Genomic DNA, 18,073 nt, shown 5'->3' with positions numbered 1-18,073 from the left:
TCTCAAGGAACCTGCATTAAAGTAGAAGGGAGACTGGTCCAGTCACATCTCAAATTATAGCAGGAGTTATCAAAACTATGTGTCACTACATACAAAATCGTAAAAAATATATAACTATAAAAACATATATATTAACATTATCAATTATATATTATTGAAAGAAATAATTTTTAACAACCAATGATTTGAAGAGATCGAGAGTTCCCTCCTTTTCCTAAACTCCTGATTTCAAAGTTCAGTCTCTTGAAGGACATTACTGGTAATGAGATTGGACTAACTTTTTTAACAGTCTTGTGCAGACCCCACCCTGGTGGGGAAGACTTGGTGTTCTACTCAGGTTGGGGTGTGTGTTGGGGTGGAACAGGGAAGAGAAAAGATAAATTCTTTGAATAGATCATCTAAGGCTGGGAGTGGTCTGGGTGTAAAGATAGTCTCTCTTAGACAGGATGTCCCTCTCAGCCCTTCATTATAATATTCCTTCTCTCATTAATTGTTAACCAATCCAAGTTGGCTGCTACCCTCAGGAACACCCCTCTTCCAAGGGCATTTAAGCCATGAGCTCCTTGCTATGATTGTCTTTGTTCTAAGAGAAAGACTGCCAAATCACCATCATTTTATCAAAATGCTGGCATTTTTAATAAAATGATTAAATTACCCAGAAATTGTCTCTCAAACTTTTAAAACATCACATTATATATAATATGGTACATATAATGTGTATAGTATATCATCATATATTAATTGTAATTATGATTTTATCTATCACATATAAATTATACTATAATTAAGTTAGATGATCATATATAATTATGTTAATATTAAATTATATTAATATAAATTATATTGTATGTTATAAATTGTGGTATATTTATATACAAACATACATACAATAAGTGTGTGTATATAATTACAAAAAAATGAGTTAAAACCAAAGACTAGTGCTTAATTATTTCGAGATTATAAAACACTGGTTAAGGAGAACACTACTAAATAAAAATCATTGGGAAAATTGAAAAGCTTTATAGCAAAAACACAGTGTAATATTCACATCTCCCAACAAATGCTGCGATAAATTCCAAATGGATCAAAAATGCATCTGAATGTAAGAGAATATTATCGTGTCAAAAGACAGGCCAGTTTCAAAGAATACAAAAATAAATAATAAAGGGACAGAGGCACCTTCCTAGTCTTCTCTCAATTCAGTGAATTAGGTTGGCACTAGAAGTAATAGACAGACAGACGTACACATGTATGAGCATATATACACCATATATACAAATATGTGTATATATGTAAATATGTAGGTGGCAATACATAGAGAGACAGGTCTGGAGTCAGGAAAACATGAGCTCAAATCCAGCCTCAGACACTTAGTAGCTGTGTGATCCTGGGCAAGTCATTTAACCTCTGTTTGCCTCAGTTTCCTCATTTGAAAAGGAGCTGGAGAAGGAAATGGCAAACGACTTCAGTGTCTTCGCTAAGAAAACCCGAGTCACAAAGAGTCAGACATGACTGTACAAAAAATGTTTATATGTGTATACACACACACACACACATATACACATATGAAATTTCAGAAAGGGACACAGAAATAGGATGAATTTGTCCCTTCCTTGTAAAGGTTATTGTTTACATTTATGAAACTGTAAAAATGACATGATAGAAAAAGGGAACCCCTGGAGTTCCGGGTGAGGAGGGAATAATGTGTATACATTTGTAGTAACGGTTTTGTCTTTGCTTGTATAGTTCAAATTTGTTTGTAATGGTTGCAAAATTTATTTACTTATTTTTAAGTCTGGAAGGTTGGGAGGGAAGGATTGCATGGGAGAAGGGACGACAACCTAGGCGGAAAGACCTCCTGGGTGACTAAGGCGGAGAAGTGAAGGAGGGAAGATAGAAGGATCGGTAGAAGGCAGATTGTCTAGGTAGAAATGAGAGACGTCTGGGAGATGAAAGTGACAAAGCTTGTAACTGGAGAGTGGCAGAAGAGGAAAAGCCCAAAGCATTCCTAAGGCTAAAAACAAGGGACACGGGGCGAGTGGTGGCATTTGAAGGCGATATTAATAACAAGCAAGAAAACTGCATTTTTGAAGACGTCTTCCTTTAGGGAGAAACACCCATCGCGTTATAGCTTCCAGGAGAAAGCGCACATGGACAGATTTTACAAGCCTAGGGCAGGGTTTTCACCACCTTTCCCAGACCAAAACCAATAAGCAGACCCAAGTCCGTGAATCAACCACAACAGCTAGAGAGATTCAAAGGACACCATCTCCCCTGGGCTCATTTGTGGGAGTCGCAGAAGGCCAGAGTTGAGAAATGCCCCTACTCTGCCCTTCTCACTTTCACAGGAGGAAACTGAAAACTCGATAGAGATAGAGGCTCAGTGCCCGGGAGCAGGAGGCGGGAAGGGGGTCTCACAGCCCGGGAATGGCAGGTGTAGAATGAGAATTCAGATTCTGCAGACTTCCCAGCCTGGCGCTCTTCTCAGTCAGCTCAGTTCCAGGGCATCTTCATACCCTGGAGCTTTTCTCCGCAGCCCCAGCGCCCTGCACTTAGTAGGGGCTTATTAAATGCTGAGGGACCAACAGAGCGACAGGTTGGCCCAGCTTCGGAGAGAAGAGGGCTCCCCCAGACCCTGCTGGCTGACCCTCCCCCGGCTCCAATGGCTCCCTGCCCCGCCCCCAGGAGAATGCAGAACTTCAGGTGCTGGAGAGCGCTTCGAGTGCGGTACCAACACACAGCTGGAGAAAGAGGACGCAGGTTCGAATCCCAGATCCATACAGCTAAAGCCCTGAGCGACCTTGGACAGGTCACTTTGTTCTTCCAACAACCAAGTACTAATGAAGTGCGTATTTTGTCCTGGACCCTGGAGGGTGGTTTTTTTTTGGGGGGGGGGGATGAGGGGAGGGAGGATATCGACTCTCGGAACCTCAGTTTTCCCCACTCGTAAAGTGAGGGGTCTTCAGTCAGAGGACCTGGGTTTGAGCAGCGTTTATTAAATGCCTCCTCTACATCAGGAGCTGGGAATACACTCACTATTCGTGCGACCTTGGACTCTCCTGCCCCTTCTCAGGCCTCAGTTTCCCCCTCTGCACAAGACAGGGAGCGAGCGCGACGGTCCGTCCCCAAGGCCCCTCTCGGCGCTGACCTCCCCGGCCGGACTGACCTCGCGATCTCGGCGCTGCGGGCCTGGCCCGCACGAGAGGAGCGTGGACTCAAGGGACCAAGGCGGTCAGGACTCCAGTGTCCGCGGAATAGGAGCGAGCATTCCTGGAAGGGCCGGAGCGGGCGGCAGGTGCGCCTGCGCAGAGCCAGCTTGGACAAAAGAAAGGGACTAGAGATGGAGACCGAAGCGGGAAAGAAGAGGGAGAGGGGGGCCCGGGCGGGGGGGAGTGGCGCTCTTAAAAGGTCCGAGCTGGGGATGAAGGAGGGAGGGAGGGAGGAAGGGCCCCTAGGACAGAGAGCGCATTGCTGAGTGGGAGGGGGCTTAAGTCATCAATCTACGAACAAGCACTTAACAAGTACTTAACGATGTGCCAAGCACCGTGTTTGGTGCGTATTAGGGATTCAAAAACAAAAGTGAAACAATCCCTGCCCCCAGAGACCTTACAGTCTAGACATAGGAGACTACGTGGATAGTCTGTACGTAGGAGACTACATAGGCAGGAAAGCATTCATTCAGGCGGAGAGAGAGAGACAGAGAGAGAGAGACAGAGAGACAGAGAAAGAGAGGCAAAGAGAGAGAGACTGAGAGACAGAGAACAAGAGAGACACACAGAGAGAAACAAAGATTCAGACAGAGAGAGATGGAAAGAGATAGAGATACAGAGACAGAGACAGAATGAGAGACAGAGACAGCGACAGAGAGAGAGACAGAGAGACAGAGAACAAGAGAGACACACAGAGAGAAACAAAGATTCAGACAGAGAGAGAGATGGAAAGAGATAGAGATACAGAGACAGAGACAGAATGAGAGAGAGAGAGACAGCGACAGAGAGAGGAAGCGAGGGCGAAGAAGGAGAGAGGGAGATACGGAGGGGGAGGAAGGGAGAGAGCATTTAGAAATAGTATATAGGTACATACTAATATATCCATATATCCATTTATATTCAAGGTAATTTTGTGGGGAAGGCACAAGCTGAAGAGTCAGGGATGACTCCATGTAGAAGGTAATATTTGAGCTCAAATGAAATTAAGAACTCTAGGAGGTGGTAAGGTGGAAATAAATACCAGGTTGGGGGAGGGGAAGGTGATTAGCTATTATAAAAGCACAAAAGTAAGAGGTAGAGAATATCTCATGTCAGGAACAACAAGAAAGACGATTTGACTGAACCACAGTACATGTGAAGGGAACACCATGTAACAAAGGAAGGTTGGGACAACATTATGAAGATCTTCAAATACAATGGGCTTTATATTTGGTCTCAGAAGTAATGGGGAGTCACTGGAATTTCTTCAATAAAAGAGTAACCCAGTTAGGGGTCGCTTTAGGAAAATCGCTTCACAGTTAGGTAAAGAATGGAATGGAATGGGTAGATATTTAAGCTAGGGGGCCCAATTAGGAGGCTAGTGCAGCAGTCCAGGCAAAAGGTAATGAGGGCCTGAAGTAGCGCAGTGGTTGTCTGAGGAGAGAGGAGTGGGGGAGAAAGTTGCTGAAGGGGTAAAAATCAGGTTATGTGGAGTGAGAGAGGAGCTGGATGATGGGGTTCCTGCAACCTAAAAAGGATGGGTTTGGAGGGAAGAACATGTTTTGGACATGTTGAGTCATCTAGCCAGTTTCAAGATGTCCACTAGGCACTTGGCCATATGGGACTGTTAAAATGAAAAAAAGCAAACTGAGGACACACTCACAGTCATCTATCATTTAATTTGCAAAGCTACCATTTGCATATCATATCAGATCACCTGACTCCTCCAATGTCAGAGACCTGAGTGATTTACAGAGTTAATTTTTACAACAGAAAAGAGGAATAAGAAAAATGACAAACCCGTTTTGAACATAATTCAATTGGACAAGGCAGATCACCTGACTGGTTAGTTTCTCCCAGGCCTTCTTAATCCTACCCCAGAAGTCCTTTCCTTACAGGTGGTACCTTTTATAACCAGAAAGCGTACTGGGAAAGAGGAGTTTGTGATCAGTAGTTAACAATTCCTCCCCCTGCCCATATTCCTTAGAAGATTCCATTACTCAGACTCCAGCTCAAGAAAAAAAGGGAGTTTATCCACTAAAACTGGAGGAACTGATTGAGAAGTAGGGAGTGGGGGTGGAATTAGATAGGATACACTTTTAAACTTAATCTGCATTATTAATATTTTATTTTAAAAGTATTTTAAACTTTTATAGATTTTTTTATTTTCAATTTTTCTCATTTTTATTTTTTAAAAACTTGCCTTTTCTTGTTTTGCCATTAATTTCTTGGTTTTCTAGGTGTTTTTTTAATTAGAAACTCATTTCATTAGTTCTTGTACATACATTTTCTTCTAAAGACTGTTTTTAACTACATCCTATAAATTTTCATTTATTTAACTATTCTCTTTAACATAAGTGTATCTATAATTTGATCTTACTGCAGATGTTATCCTACCACTCATTTAAACCTAGATCTTACTCAAATTTTTCTTACTGATTATCATTTTTATTATATTATGCTTTGTTAAGGATGTATATAAAATTTCTACCTAGTGAGTGTTTGTGAGGTGTAGAAGAGGGAAAAATTGAGTTTGCATCATGCTTCATTTCTGCCTCAAATTCCAGCTATGTGACTCTTGGCAAGTTACTTATTCTCTCTCTGTCTTATTTTCCTAACTTGTGAAGTGGATATTATAACAATAGCACTGGCCCTCACAGGGTTGTTGTGGGGATCATATGAGTAAATATATGTAAAGCACTTTGCAAACTGTATTTTTTTTCCTTTGTACTAGCTCTCCCATATTTGTTTGTTTATTTATTTTTAGTTTTCAACATTCATTTCCACAAGATTTTGAGTTCCAAAATTTCTCCCCATCCCTCCCCTCCCCAATGCCCCATGACAGGTTGTATTTTGATTCCCCCTTCACTCAATCTGTTCTCCGGTCTATTATTGCCTCCCCCCCACTTCTCTTATCCCCTTTCCCTTCTATTTTCCTGTAGGGTAATATAGATTTCTGTACCCCTTTGCCTGTGTATCTTATTTCCCAGTTGAGTGTAAAAACAATTTCTAACATTGATTTCTAAAACTTTTAAGTTCCAAATTTTCTCCCCTCTTCCCTCCCCACCCACTCTTATTGAGAAGGCAAGCAATTCAACATAGGCTATACACGTGCGGTCATGTAAAACATTTCCATAATAGTAATGTTGTGAGGGACTAATTATATTTCCCTATCCTGGCCCCCATTTATTCTGTTCTCTCCTTTGTTCCTGTCTCTCCTCAAAAGTGTTTGCTTCTGATTACACCCTCCCCCAATCTATCACCCCTCCCTCTCTTATCCCCTTCCCCTCATGCTTTCCTGTAAAATAAGATAGATTTCCATATGCAATTGGGTGTGTACATTATTCCCCCCTTTTGCCAAATCCGATGAGAGTGAAGTTCACTCATTCCTTCTCACCTCCCCCCTCTTCCCCTCCATGGTAAAAGCTTTTTCTTCCCTCTTTTATGTGAGATAATTTACTCCATTCTACCTCTCCCTTTCTCCTTCTCCCAGTACATTCCTCTCTCACCCCTGAATTTTCTTTTTTTAGATATCATCCCTTCATATTCAACTCACCCCGTGTCCTCTGTCTATACATATTCCCTCCAACTACTGTAATGATGAGAAAGATCTCATGAGTTACAAATGTCATATTTCCGTATAGGAATGTAAACAGTTCAACTTGAATAAGTCCCTTATGATTTCTCTTTCCTGTTTACCTTTTCATGCTTCGCTTGAGTCTTGTATTTGAAAGTTGAATTTTCTATTCAGCTCTGGTCTTTTCATCAAGAATGCTTGAAAGCCCTTTATTTCAGGGGCAACTAGGTGGTGCAGCGGGTAGAGCACTGGCCCTGGATTCAGGAAGACCTGAGTTCAAATCTGACCTCACACACATAACACTTACTAGCTGTGTGACTCAGGACAAATCACTTAACTCCAATTGTCTCATTTAAGAAAAAAAAAGTCCTCTATTTCACTGAAAGTCTATTCCCCGCCCACCCCCCCCACCCCCCGAAGGATTATACTCAGTTTTGCTGGCTAGGTGATTCCTATCTCCTTTGACCTCTGGAATATTATATTCCAAGCCTCCAAGCCCTTAATGTAGAAGCTGCTAACTGTTGTGTTATCCTGATTCTGTTTCCACAATTCTTGAATTGTTTCTTTCTGTCTGCTTGCAATGTTTTATTTGGCTGTAGTATTCCCAGGAGTTTTACTTTTGGGATCGTTTTCAGGAGGTGATTGGTGTATTCTTTCCATTTTTATTTTGCTCTGTGGTTCTAGGATATCAGGGCAGTTTTCCTTGATAATTTCTTGAAAAATGATGCCTAGGCTCTTTTTTTGATCATGGCTTTCAGGTAGTCCAATAATTTTTAAATTAGCTCTCCTGGATCTATTTTCCAGGTCAGTTGTTTTTCCAGTGAGATATTTCACATTGTCTTCTATTTTTTTTTCACTCTTTTGGTTTTGTTTTATAATTTCTTGATTTCTCATAAAGTCATTGGCTTCCATTTGCTCGATTTTAATTTTTAAAGAATTATTTTCCTCAGTGAGCTTTCTTTTCCATTAGACCAATTCTATTTTTTAAGGCATTCTTCCCCTCATCATCTTTTTGGACCTCTTTTGCCATTTGGTCTAGTCTATTTTTTAAGGTGTCATTTTCTTCAGCATTTTTTTGGGTCTCCTTTAGCAATCTGTTGACTTGCTTTTCATGATTTTCTTGTATCACTCTCATTTCTCTTCCCAGTTTTTCCTCTACTTCTCTTACTTTCTTCTCAATATCCTTTCTGAGCTCTTCCATGGCCTGAGACCAATTCGTATTTTTCTTGGGGGCTTTGGATGTAAGAACCCCGACTTTGTTATCTTCTTCTGGTTGTATGCCTTAATCTTCCTTGTCACCAAAGTAAAATTCTATAGTCTGAGCTTTTTTCCTCTGTTTGCTCATCTTCTCAGCCAGTCACTTCACCTTTTAACTCTTTATTAAGGCAGGCTGTGCTTCCAGTGTGGCGGGTGTACTGTCCCCAGCTTCAGGGGTTTTGTGCAGCTGTTTTTGGAAATAATTCTAGGGACTTGTAAGTTTTCAGTTCTTCCAAGGTGGCACGGTCTAAGGAGAGGTGTTCATTCCTCTCCCGGCCTGTGCTGTGGTCCATGAGTGACCACAAGCATTCTTTTCTAACCTGGAAGTGAGAGGAGGATTACCTCTCTGGTGCTGCCACATGCTCAGCTACACCAGTGCTCCTCCTTGACTCAGGACCGCCCCCAGGACTGGGACCTAGACCCAAGCACCGGGCAAAGCAAGAGAATCCTGCCTCAGCACCAGCAAAGCTATCCTTGCAATCCCTCTCTGATTAGTCACTTGATTCCCACCTCAGTCTGTGGGCCAAGAGCTCTGGAAGCAGCTGCTGCCTCTGTGACTGAGGCTACCACCTCAGGGCTGCACTAGGGGCCAGGGTTGGAGCACTCCTCTCTGTCTCATCCAGATCCAACAGACCTTTCCCACTGACCTTCTAAGTTGTCTTTAGCATTTGTGGGTTGGGAAGTCTGGAAATCACCACAGCTCCCCTTGATTCAGTCCCCTGAAGCCTGCTCTACATTTGCTGGGCCCCGTCTTTGCTGGTGGCGTGGCCCAAGCTGAACTGTGCTCCTCTCCCAGCTCGGTGCAACAGACCATTTCCATCAACCTTCTACCTTGTCTTGGGCTGGAAATTTGTTTCACTCTATCTCTTTGTGGGTTCTGCTGCTCTAGAATTTGCTTAGAGCCATTTTTTACAGGTATTTGGAGGGGTTTGGGGGAGAGCTCAAGCAAGTCACTGCTTTCCCTCTGCCATCTTGGCTCCACTTCACTTTGCAAACTTTAAAATGATATATAAATGGTAGCTGTTATTGTATTATACCATGTGATTGATGTTTATATAAATTCCATGAAAACCTGAGATATACATAAAGTGCCCATTTAGAAGTCTTGATAGGCTTATCAAATTTATTTTTTTCCTTTATTTTATTGAAAACTATGATTTTCTTCATTTTTCTGTTGGTTTTGTCAAGCTCTGAAAGAGAAAGATTAATGTCTAAAGTTAATGTCTTACTATTAATTCCTTTGTCATTTCAATTTGCTTTTGATTCAAGGGCTTGGTTGATATACTTATTTTTTTGAATACAGTTAATATTTTTATTTTTCATTACCTGTAAGAACTTTAATCATTATGTAGTTTCCCTGCTCATCCGTTAAGGCAATAACAATTGTACAAACATGGAGCCATACATACATACATTCATTTAAGATAAGAATTACAACTTTTTCTTTAAAAAACAACAATTATCCTTTATTTCACTTTGAATTTGTATGATTTCCTATTGTATAGATGTATTTCTTGAAAGAAGCAAATGTGGAGATTTTGTTTTCTTATCTGTTTTGTAATTTCTTATACTTGAATGCAGAATTCCTTTTTATTGATGAACACAGTTCATTAACATTCCAGGTAATAATTATGATTAGTTTTCATATATGTGTGTATACATTTTTTCTTTTTTCTTTTTTTGCAGCACAAAGTATCTTACCAATTCTTTTGCTTTTCTCTTGAGCGACTCCATCGATGTCCCTGAACTGACAAATAAAAAAGCCTACCTACTTACCCATACCAAAACCCAGATAAAGATTATTTTGCTTTGTACCAATACACTTTTTTTTTGTAGTTGGAAAAAGAGGAGTACTTTAATCAGCAAATGTATTATCATTTTAATTAACTTAATTTTAAATTGTGAACATAGTTTTGACGTTGTATACCCCCTGAAAGAATCACAGGGATCCTGAGGAATCCTTGGACCACACTTACTTAAAGAAGCATTGATTCAGCCCAAATGATTCATTTTACACCTCACTAAACTGAGGCCCAGAGAAATAGATCCATCTAAGGTCACATAGGTAAAAAGTTGAGCTGAGAATAAAATCCAGGTTTTCTGACTCAAAATTTTATTCCCTTTTCATTATGCCAAAACTCCTTTTTAAGTTGTTGAAAAACATAAACCATGCAACATGGAAAGATAAACTATTTCAGTGGAGTTACTTCAGAGGCTGATAACCTCCCAAATCTTTTGAGAAGTCAAAGCAACAAGCATTTTTAAGCACTTACTACGTGCCAGGCACTATGTTAATTACTGGGTTAGTAAAGAAAGACAAAAGCAAATGCAGGACCTCTGCCCTCAATGAGCTCACAATCTAATGGGGGAGACAACACACAGATTGTATAAATTGGAGATAAACTCAAAGGGAAGGCACTAAACTAATAGCTTTCTGTCTCTATTTTAAAAAAAAGAAATATTTAAGGTTAAAAAGCCCAAAAGAAAACTAACTTTAGCTTACTTTAATCATAACATTTCACCAAAACCCATAATTTAAAACTATAACGCCATCAGATGCCATTGATATGACATTTCCTATGCTTTTTGTACCTATGTACCCCATTGATATTGAGTTTCATCCTTTCATTTGTAGGAGGATTTTGAAGTTCATATACTTTCTGTATAGCCCAATAGCACTTAATTCTAGAGCCAGCGAGCAAATCTGGAGAGGATTTTGAGACTTCTTACCTGCAATATTTCTCTGTTCTCAGTAACAAACAAATGACAACAGCCTCAGAACAGTGATACTCTTCATGTTCCACTTGAGTCTTGTATTGGAAAGTCAAATTTTCTATTCAGCTCTGGTCTTTTCATCAAGAATGCTTGAAAGTCCTCTATTTCACTGAATTACCATTTTTTCCCCTGAAGAATTATACTCAGTTTTGCTGGGTAGGTGATTCTTGGTTGTAATCCTATCTCCTTTGCCCTCCAGAATATTATATTCCATGCCCTGTGGTCCCTTAATGTAGAAGCTGCTAAATCTTGTGTTATCCTGATTGTGTTTCTACAATACTTGAATTGTTTCTTTGTGGCTGCTTGTAATATTTTCTTCTTGACTTGGGAACTCTGGAGTTTGGCTACAATATTCTTAGGAGTTTTCCTTTGGGGATCTCTTTCTGGAGGAGATTGGTGGATTCTTTCAATTTCTATTTTGCCCTCTGGTTCTAAAATATCAGGACAATTTTCCTTGATCATTTCTTGAAAGATGATGCCTAGGCTCTTTTTTTGATCATGGCTTTCAGATAGTCCAATAATTTTTAAATTCTGTCTCCTGGATCTATTTTCCAGTTCAGTTGTTTTTTCAATGTGATATTTCACATTGTTCTCTAATTTTTCGTTCTTTTGGATTTGTTTTATAGTATCTTGATTTCTCATAAAGTCACTAGCTTCCAATTGCTCTATTCTAATTTTTAAGGAAGTATTTTCTTCAGTAAGCTTTTGGATTTCCTTTTCCATTTGTCCAATTTTGCTCTTTAGGGCATTCTTCTCCTCATTGACTTTTTGGACCTCTTTTGTCATTTGGGTTAGGCTATTTTTTAAGGTGTTATTTTCTTTAGTATCTTTTTGGGTCTCCTTTAGCAAGCTGTCAACTTGCTTTTCATGATTTTCTTGCATCACTCTCATTTCTCTTCCCAGTTTTTCCTCTACTTCTCTTACTTGCTTCTCAAAATCCCTTTTGAGCTCTTCCAAGGCCTGGGACTAATTCATATTTTTCTTGGAAGTTTTGGATGTAGGAGCTTTGACTTTGTTTTCTTCTTCTGGTTGTATGTTTTGATCTTCTTTGTCACCAAAGTAAGATAATATAGTCTGACTCTTTTTGCACTGCTTGCTCATGATCCCAACCAATAACTTGAGTTTTAAACTCTTTGTTAAGGTAAGAGTCTGTTTCCAATGTGGAGAATGTACCGTCCCAAACTTTGGGGGTTTGTACAGCTGTTTTCAGAGATACTTCTAGGGACCTGAAAAGTGTCAGTTCTTCCAAGATGCTATGATAAGGGGCGAGGTGTTTCCTCTCCACCGCCACAACAAGCTCCACCACGCCATTGTTCCTCCTCGCTCCAGGACCGCCCCTCAGAACTGTGACCCAGATCCAAGCATGGGCAAAGCAAGAGATTCCTGCCTCAGCAGGCAGGCAAAGAGATCCCTGCAATCCCCCTCTGATCAGCCATTCGATTCCCCCTCAGTCTGTGGGCCTGAAGCTCAGGAGGCAGCCGCTGCCCTGGGGGTGGCTGAGACCTAGCTTCTTCTGTCACCGCAGGCACAGACTTTTCCCACTGACCTAGGTTGTCTTTGGTATTCGTGGGTTGAGAAATCTGGAAACCCCCACAGCTGCCCGTGATTCAATTGTCCGAGGCCTGCTCCAGGGTCGCTGCGGCCTGCACACCCAGTCCACACTGTGCTCCTCTCCCAGCCTGGCATGATATACCTTTCCGATCAGCCATCTAGGTTGTGTTGGGCTGGAAATTTGTTTCACTCTGTCTTTTTGTGGGTTCTGCTGCTTTAGAATTTGTTTAGAGCCATTTTTTGTAGGTGTTTGGAGGGGTTTGGGGGAGAGCTCTAGCAAGTCACTGCTTTCCCTCCTCCATCTTGGCTCTGCCCCCAATCCTCTCTTAATATTCGTCAATGTTCCTCCTCACTCTACCTTCCCCACCCCACACATACACCCTCCATCTTATTCACATTAAAGACAAATGCTGGGCTTCCATCCTGACATAATAGTTTTTGTTTGCTCAACCTTCCTTGAGTATCTCAAGTAAGAGCTGGGTTTAGGAATCTCTCTTTCCCCCTCCCTCACATCTTGGTATGATTAACTTTCATTCTGGCATTCAATATCCAGAGATCCTATTTCATTTCTATCCCCACAGCTTGTCTTCATTCTGCCTCCCACGTGGGAGGGAGCAGCCTCCTTCTTTTGGCTCACTAGTTGGGACCAGAAGCACCTTTCAAACTACCGGTGGATTCTACTCTTGGCCAAGCACTGTAATCAGCACGTGTATCCCCAGGATTCTGTGCTAGGGGCACAAATCTCAAAGAAAGCAAGAGGGAAACAACAAACAATTATGTACAGATGAGCTATCGACAGGAGAAATCGGATATAAAAAGGCACTAGTATTCTTATTTTGGAGGCAATGAGGTAAGTGACGTGCCCAGGGTCACACATCTAGTAACTGTCTGAGGCTGGATTTGAACTGAGGTCTTCCTGACTAAAGGCGAGCACCACCTAGCTGCCCCAGAAGGCACTAGTATTAAGGGGGATCAAGGCAGGTTTCTTTTTGAACAGCCGGCTCACCCCGGCTGTTGTACTTCTGGGGAGATAAGAGTGTTTTTTGTTTTTTTTTTACATGTTTAAATATTTTGTTTGTATTTAAACATTTAAAAAGCATTCTTAGCTAATAGGCCAGTGGAGCCAGAGTGAGCCAGATTTGGCCCTTGGATCATCCTTTGCCAGCTCCAGCTATTAAAAAAAAAGCAACTGGAAGGGGTCTAGGAAAGCAAGAAGGCAGAAACTTGGAGGTCAAGCATTCCCGACGTCTTGTTTCTCTTTTTCAGTTGTGTCTGACTCCCCATGACCCTATTTCTTGGCAGAGATACTGGGGTAGTTTGCCATTTCCTTCTCCAATTCATTTGACAGATAAGGAAACTGAGGCAAGCAGGGTGAAGTGACTTGCTCAGGGTGAGTTAGTTAAGTGTCGGAGGTCAGATCGGAACTCGGGTCTTTCAGGCTTCAGACTTGGTGATTTCTCCACCGCACCCCCCAGCGGCCGGGATTCCAAGCGTAGGGAATAGTGAAAACCCTTGGAGGCGAGAGCTACGCGTCGTTCGCGTTACAGCGAGGAAGCCTGCGTCACTGCCTTGAAGGGTAAGTGTCAAGGTGTAAGAAGCCTGGAAAGACGGCGCTAGGCTGGGAGGGGGACGGATAGGTGATGAAGCGCTTTGAACTCCAATGAGAGGACATTATATTTGATCCCGGAGGGGTCAGAGACACACGGGAGTTTACAGGAGAGGCAGCTTGGTCAGGGTTTCGTCTGAATGAAGAATTGGCCAGAGTGGGGAACCAGAGTGGACGCCAGGCAGGCCGTTCCCCGCCCCTTCTCCTCCATTGGCTCTTGCAATGGGGCAGGCCGGAGGAGCTGAGGGTCTGCACCAAGATGGGGGCAGGGTGAGAGCAGAGAAGTGCGGCGTGCTTAGGGGATGTTGCAAAAATGAAATCGACAGGCCTTGGCAACACCTTGGATTTGGGGGGTGAGAGATCGTGAAGGGTCTGGGCTGACTCCTTGAGGGATGGGAGGAGGGTGGTGCCCTATACGGTGAGGGTGAGGGTAAGGGTGGGGGGCAGTGGTTAAGAGGAAAGATAATGAGCTCTGGGTTGTTTTTATTTATTTATTTATTTATTTTTTCTGTTGATGTTCAGACGTCTAGGCGACATCCAGTCTAGTCATCTGAAAGGCAGCTGGAGATGCAGGATGCGGCATCCATCTCTCCATCCCCGTGGGCGTCTCCCAACAAAGGATGCTCCACCCAGATCTCTCTTCTAGATCCTCAGGATTCCCTGCGTCTCCCTCGGTTACCACGGTGACGGGGCAGCGCTCTCAGGAGCACGCACGCGCACGCGCACGCCTCCTTCTGGTCCGACTCTGGCTTCCAGGGCGGCGCTGGGGCCTCGTGTCAGAGGACAGCTAGAGCAGGAGAGCCCCTATCCCCAGCCTAACGTAGCAGGGCGCTTGCGCAAATCCAGCTACGGACTACGTTTCCCAGAATGCCCCAGAGCCGGCCTCTCTTGTGGGGAACGGGAGGCCGGGAAAGAAATCTTTCCCTCAGCCACCAGGGGGCGCGGCCCAACCGCACACAGCCCAAGTTCTCCCGGGCTGCGGCCGAGGCTGAGACCAACTGGATAAACTGTGCTCTGCTGCCTCATGTCACGTGTAGAGTCAGTCAATGAATGAATGAATGAATGAATGAATGAATGAATGAATGAATGGTGAATGGCATAGTCTTCAAGACAGGTGAAGAAGTATGAGGAAAGAGAAAAGTCCGTAAGATTTGTCAGTTAAGAGATCATTGGCAAATGGAGAGAGCAGTTCCAGCGGAATGATGAGGTCAGAAGCCAGATTGTAGAGATTCAAAAAAGAGTGAGAGGAGAGGCCCTGGAAATGCTAAGTGTAGAAATGCACATCTCAAGGCGTGCACCCCAAAAGTGAAGTAGAGAGAGCAGATGGTAGCTAGTGTGGGGGACATTTGAGTCAAGCCCCTTTTTCTTTCTGCTGAGGGTGGGAAGACTTGGGTGTGATGTAATGGGTAGAAAGGAAGGGATTGAAGATAAGTGAGGGGCCATCAATGGGGCAGAGATGGGAAATGATGGGATGGAATTGGATCCCTCCTGCGCGCGACGGAGTTTGCCTTGGGAAGGAGAAGGAAGGGCCACCGCCTCTGGTGAGATGGGTAGAGGAGGAGATACGTTTTTTCAGTGATGTTTGAGGCTAGGTTCTCAGCCGTCAGGGTTGTGGGAAGGATTGCCGCGGAAGTCTTAAGGAGGAATGGAAAAGTCTGAAAAAGCTACAGCAGGAAGCGGGACAGTGAATCACTTAGGGACTTGCTGCCGTGACAGGCCAGTTGAAATTAGGTAACATAAATGTGTTCCATGAACCTTACATGAAAAGGAGTTACACAAACCCTTCCTACGGTTTCATGATTTCCCCCAGCTTCATTCAACAGCTTTCAAAGAAACATGAAGACAATAGATAGTAGAAGTAATGCAAGACTGGGGTTTGGCCAGTAATAATCAGCAATAGGATAAGAGGTCAGTGGGCTTGAGTGCATAGTGTAAAGATGAACTGGTTCAACAAGGCGTCAAGATAGGGAAGGTAGAAGAGTGTAGCCAGTGCCAGTGGGATGGCTTGAGAAAGCACTGAGAGATGAAGGGATTGGAGATCATCACGGGGTCAAAGAACAAGGTTGTCATTTGTAAGACTTTGGGAAAGATGGAACGATGAAAGTTTATGATCAGATAAAGGAATTTTCATAGCTCATGAGAATGGAAGTAGGACAGTTATAGGTGTGTCGGGATTGAAATTGTCCAACCTGCAAGAAAAACCACTGAGGCAGAGCTCTGAGCCAATAGCACTTTATTAAAGGGTCCGTGGTCCCCTCTAATGGAGTGGACCTCGGATCTTCCTCATGATCTGAGATGCCCTTGCTCCCTAAGACCTTGTTTTTATAGGGTTTGAAACCCAAATATGCAAAAGATGTGTGGTAAAATACAGAAATCTCATTGGTTAATAGACCTTGCTCTTGAAGGCCAAAAATGACATGACATATCAGGGGGGTTGGGGGGGTTGGGAGGATGGTCACAGGTTGGGTGAAGCATGGGGCATCTCTGCTGACCAAATAGTCATAAGATGGTCATCTGCTCATGTTGGACAAGAGAGAATGGTCCAGATGTACAAAAATAAGTTGGGAGACTTTCCAAAGCATCAAGGCATCCCACCCATGCTGGGTTTGGACATGGAATTTGAGTAAAACAGGATGGAAATATCTTTGACAGCATTCTTGTGGTTACACAAGTGAGCCTCATAACTTGGCAAACAAGTAATGAGCATTACATTAAAGTTTGAGGCCCGCTAGAGGAACCCATCTATCCCTATATAATTTATGTAAAATATCAAACTGATTAATACTGATTGGCATAGAGCAGGGGTCCAAATGAATTATTTCTTGCAGGTAATGGCAAGATCAAGGGTGTGACCATCTCATTGTGAAGGTGAAGTAGAGAGTGGAGTGGAAGGGGGGAGTAGATCGCAGGAATTGAGTAGATTTAGGAACTGGAAATTTAGGGTATTGGAGGGAACATCAATATACTTGTTGGAGTCTCTTATATTAAGGGCAGGACATGAAGTGGAAAGACTATGATCTAAACACTGATTTGTTCAAGGGGAATATCCTGGGAGTTAGTTGATAACACTCCAGGGTTGAGATTAGATAATAAATTTATATAGTATGAATCTCAAAAGAGGAGACACCAGAAGTCACAATGATAATAATGCGCATGTTATTAAGTCTTTTTTCAATTGTGTCCAACTCTACATGACCCCATTTGGGGTATTCTTGGCAATGATTCTGAAGTGGTTTTCCATTTCCTTCTCCAACTCATTTTACAGTTGTGGAAACTAAGGCAAACAGGGTGAAGTGACTTGCCCAGGGTTACACACCTAGTAAGTATCCAAGTCCGGATTTGAATTCATAAAGAGGAGTCTTTCTGACTCCAGACCCAGAAACCTATCCACTGTGCCACCTGAGTAGTACACATGCTCTTGGGAAATTCTTCCCATGTTCTGAATCTTTTCATAGTTCTTGTTCTATTTAGTAATATAATCAACTACATTAGATTAAATGAGATAAAAGTGCTCCCTCCCACTCCATTTCAAATAATAGCCCTTCCAATTACTAATCAAGGATGTAGATATTTAGTCCAAGGAAAAGTACTGCAAATATGTTTGATATGGCTTTTATTTTTTAATAAATTGTATATATTCTGTCATTTTAATGCTATTTTAATACAGAAAAAATATTAGTAATTAGTGTTGAAAAAAGAGTATTCACTAGTTCATTAAATAATTGATTTAATTCATTGGAGGAGAGAGAAATCAAGCTAATTAATTAATTAGAAGCTGTCATAATCTCATTTTATTTCAAAATAAATGATTGCAAAACACCCCTGGATTACTCTAGGGTCGGTGAAGCTACAAGTAAATAAAAGAAGTGGCAGATTGAGGCTAAGTGACATCCAGGTGATGTTGGTCAAATCCAATACCTTGTACCTCTTGTAATAGCTACTTACATGCATGGGCTTGCCCATTTAAATCTGTTACAAACCACTCCAGTACCTCTGCCAAGAAAACCCCAAATGGGATCACAAAGAGTTGGACACGACTGAAAAATGATTGAACAACTGAGTGTGTTTTTTTGTTTTTGATGGATGATTGATTAGATGATAGATGCATTCAGAATGGGT

Source organism: Vombatus ursinus, unplaced genomic scaffold (assembly GCF_900497805.2).
Source record: "Vombatus ursinus unplaced genomic scaffold, bare-nosed wombat genome assembly UNPS02014170.1, whole genome shotgun sequence".
NCBI classification, from domain to species: Eukaryota; Metazoa; Chordata; class Mammalia; order Diprotodontia; family Vombatidae; genus Vombatus; species Vombatus ursinus.
The sequence above is the reverse complement of the archived record's forward strand: the minus strand, read 5'-3'. Positions refer to the sequence as shown.